Raw genomic sequence first — 4,362 nt, forward strand, 5'->3', positions numbered from 1 at the left:
GGGTCGGCCGCTGTACTGTATTGACGAGATACTGATTGGGTACATGTTGAAGGAAACGGACAAGACAAAATAGAGAAAAAGCTTGGCTCCACTCCCTTCTCCCTCCCCTCCATACTCTTCATTAGGACTTGGTCCAAATGGGGCTCAAAGGCAGAGGTCCAGGTCATTGCAGGAGATCTGGGGAAAGGGTTCTTGGCTGCCATAATAACGCTATTTCTCTCTGGGCTGTGTGTCAGTTGAGTGGGTTAAAGGAGTAGGGTGGCCCCAATAAGAACCTGCTGAAGGAAAATCCTCCTAGTCCCCTTCCCCACCCATGTCTTCCCTTCATCCCAAGATAAGCAAAACCCACTCTAAGGTGGTGGATGAGGATATGAGACTGAGGTGCTAATAAATTCTCCCAATCAGCAAAAGGGCCAGGAAGGATAACCACTTCCCCATCCCCCCCACACACTTAAAAATGCAAAGGCAGGGAGAAGAATTGGGACATGTAGCTAACACCAGAAAAGAATAAGAGCGGAAGGGTAGGAAGAGCTGAGGTTCATATATCTATAGATCTATATATCTATCTATATATGTCTGTGTGTGTGTGTGTGTGTGTGTGTGACTTAAGACTTAAAATTGACTTAGCATTTGTTACAGAAAGGTGCTAGTGGAATAACTCCCTCCAGTCTACAATCAAAAATATCTGGAGAAATCACAGCAGACCCCCCCCCCATGGGTGGCTCAGTCTCATTAAGGGGGATTGGTTAGAGTGGATTCCAGTTAGGTTGTTCAAGCAGGGAGAGGTGGGGGCAGTGGGTGGACAAGTGGGTGCTCAGTTGCTGCAGCACTGGCTCCTCTTGTTTGGATTGTTTTCCTGGAGGTCCATGCCCTGATTCTGCCCTAGGGCACCAGGTGCATGCTGGGGCTCATTCTTGGGCAGCTTCTTGGCTATTGCTATGAAAATTTCCTTCACATTCATTGCTGTCTTTGCTGATCTTTCCATGAAGAGCAGGCTGTTGTCATCTACATGGGTGTGGGCTTCTTGTAAATCCCCAGCTCTTTTGCTGGCCAAGTCAGCCTTTTTGGTGGTGAGAGCAATGAATATGTTGGGACTAGCTGCAGCTCTTTCACCCAGTTCTTGGCCCATGCCAATGTATCTGTATTTGTGATGTCATAGACCCCAATGGCTGCCTGGGTGCCCTGATACTACATGGGGGCCAGGCTGCAGATACTGCTCTTATCCTGCTGTGTCCCAGATCTCAAACCTGACCACTGTGTCATCCAAGTTTAAGGAAGGTAACTCCAATTGTGACCTCCTGGAATTCATGAAACTGTCCCTTGACAAAGTGGAGGATCATTCTTGGCTTGACCACTGCTGACTCGCCCAGTAATACCAATTTAAATTGGCAGATTTTGGTGCCAGCAGCTAGTCGTGCTGCACCTCCCTGACCCGCCAAGGCCCGACCCACAGCATGGCACAAGTGAGGCCAACATTGAACACAGAGGCACTTAGTGGAGAGAGGAGACCTTTAATGAAACTGTAGGGTGATGGGACTACTGGGGCCAGCTCTGTGTATTGGCTCTGCTCCTCCTCCCCAGGCAGGGTCTCAGGCTCTGGCCTCCACTGAATTTGTGTTATTTTTGAAGGAGAAAAGGTTCTGTTTTTCTCTTCATAACTTTTAGTAAGTGCTGGACACAGTCTTGTGATTGGTAATGGGAAAATCTCATCCCTCCCTCTTTTTCATTTCTTTGTGTCTTGATTAGCTCTTTCCCTGAGGATGAACATGGCCTCAAGGTCAGCTATCCCACTGATAGTAAATTCTTCAGTTTGGAAAGGCTCCAAGCCAAAACCAAAGTGGAGGGAGTGTTGGTGCAGGATCTTCTGTTTGCAGATGATTGTGACTCAGAGCAGCCTCTGAAATTGAGCTGTTACAGTTAGTTAGGTCTAACAATGATCACCAAGGACACATGAGCTCCACCAGTCAACATCCACATCATCCACACATGGTAATCCACATCGATTGCAGCACATGGAGAAATTTTGAGTCCTGCGGACAAGTTCACTGCCCTTGGCAATGTCCTTTCCTAGGTTGCTCACATTGACAATGAGGTTGACACTCCCCTTGCCAGAGCTACTCCAGTATTTGGGAGACTCCAAAGGAAAGTATGGGAGAGTCTTGGTATTAGACTGACTATCAAAGTGAAGGTCTCCAGAGCCATTGTGCTGACCTCATTGCTATATGCCTGTGAAACCTGGGAGTCTACTAGTACCATGGCAGGAAACTGCATCGCCCCCATTTAAATTGTGTTAGGAAGATTCTGAAGATCACCTGGCAGGAGAAGATACAAAGACCCTGAGGTCCTTTCTGGAGCTAAACTGCCAATGATTGCAACATTACTATAGGGAGTACAACTACCCTGGACTGGACACATTGTTAGAATGCCAGATGTACACTTGGCCAAAAATTTATTTTATGGAGTACTCACGCAGGGTAAGCACTCACAAGGGGGACAGAAGAATACCAGGAAAGCCTGAAGGACTCATTGAAGAACTTTAAAATTGATTGTCCAGCTTGGGAAACACTGGCACAGAACCACCCAGGAAAGTGTGCCCTCATTGGGAAGGGGGCTGCTTTCTATGGGAAGGGCAGAATGGAAGCAGCACAAAGGAAACATGCCATCCATAGGTTTAGAGCACCCACTCCAGGGGTTTACATGGACTATTTGTTCCCAGAGCTTATATCAGTCTGATCAGCCCCAATAGAAAACAGTGTCATTTCTCTCAAAGACAGTCATGTCATTTTGGTCTTCTTGCATAATGAAGGACAAGAACCAACCAACCACCCAACCAACCACCCAACCGACTGGCTACATCCAGATGCCTTTCATAATTCTATAGTTCTGATTGGTTGCTTGTGGCCTTTCCTGTACAGGAACTCCCCCTCCCCTTTCCAGCTGGAGAAGTCAGTGTCCCAAATGATGCTGGGACAGTCTATATCCCAGTCCAGGACTGCTGTCGTGCCTGTTGTTTGATCTGGGCCTATGGCCTTCTGCTCTCTCTCTCTCTCATTCTCTCTCTCTCTCTCTCTCTCTCTCTCTCTCTCTCTCAACTGAGAGGGACATTTTCTCTATTCGTGTTTTTGCTTCTGTGATTTTTTTCAAGTGTAAATTAGGGGAAAGTTAGAATTCTCTCTGAGAGTAAGAAAGAGAATTTTGTGCTTGGCTGAGGTCGACCAGCCGTCCTAACCTCTGCTCTAACCTGAATGTGTAGCACCTGCTTTCTCTTCTCTCAGTCACCTTGGAAGGCTTTTTCCTGGATCCCTCAACTCCGCCTCTCTCTTAGGAAAAAAACGAGACTGCATGGGCTAACTGCTATGCTAAACTCAATTGGTTTGAAGAAAATAGTATTAAAAATAATAGAGACAATCTGAGTCTTATTCTATAATTATCATTAAAAAACTGGCTTCTCAGCCTCCAACTAATATAATTACAAATCTGAATGCTGTCCCTGTGTGTGTCCCATGTCAAGGGCTGACTCCTCTGCCTGAATGTTGACTTGGTCTGTATTAATACTACCTGGTTACCTTTGTAACAGTGCCAATAAAGTCCTCTACCTGTGTCAACAAATCAGATGATAAGAGGCATCTGGAATGAGGAAAGAGAAATTCTCTGGTTACTTGTAAACATTCATTCTCCAACCAAATTGGGATTCTTATTAATAGGAATTTGAAGAGAATATTATATTATGAGATGATCATAATATAGAACTATGTCATCTAGATAAAATCTCACTGGTTGACTAACTCAGTTTTGTGATTCTCCTTTTTGTATTAAACGCTCCTCAAATTTTACATCAGGGTTGGTATCTTTAATGATACTTTATCCACCCATGGGTTTGGTAAGATCCTAGAAAACAATAGTTCATGGATAAAACTAACTTTATGTTATTTCATTTTTAACTCAAGAAAATTATGGTTAATAAGAGATCCTTAGGTTTAATTGGATATTTTAAAAGTTATAAATTAAGTATTTTTATGTAAAATATTCTGTTGATTTGAAAGCTATGCTGAGGACAGTTAGAATTTGGATGCAAATTTTATACAAACATAAATACAGTTTTAAAATATTCATTTTAAACTTTAGTAGCAATGTCTTATTCCTCTCAATAAATTGATAAAGTAACTTGAAAATGCTTTGTTACTAGGTTGTGAATACTTTTAAGCATTAAAAATGCATTTAAGATAATATTGTTTATGTTTTTCTCTTCTAAGCTAAAAGAAAGAAAAAATTTAGTGTGATAGATAAAAGTTTAAATTGTTATGTATTCTTTGGTTGTAAGAGTAAGAACTGTTAATAACTATATGTGCTAAAACATAAAAA

General features: G+C 43.1%; 1 pseudogene; it reads right to left on the reverse strand.

Moving 5' to 3' along the window:
- Positions 1-729: 729 nt before the first annotated feature.
- On the reverse strand, positions 730-2,271 carry LOC141510120 (ras-related protein Rab-5C pseudogene; annotated as a pseudogene).
- Between the last annotated feature and the right edge of the window lie 2,091 nt (positions 2,272-4,362).

The sequence above is a fragment of the Macrotis lagotis genome, chromosome 1 (genome assembly GCF_037893015.1).
Source record: "Macrotis lagotis isolate mMagLag1 chromosome 1, bilby.v1.9.chrom.fasta, whole genome shotgun sequence".
In the NCBI taxonomy this organism is placed as follows: Eukaryota; Metazoa; Chordata; class Mammalia; order Peramelemorphia; family Peramelidae; genus Macrotis; species Macrotis lagotis.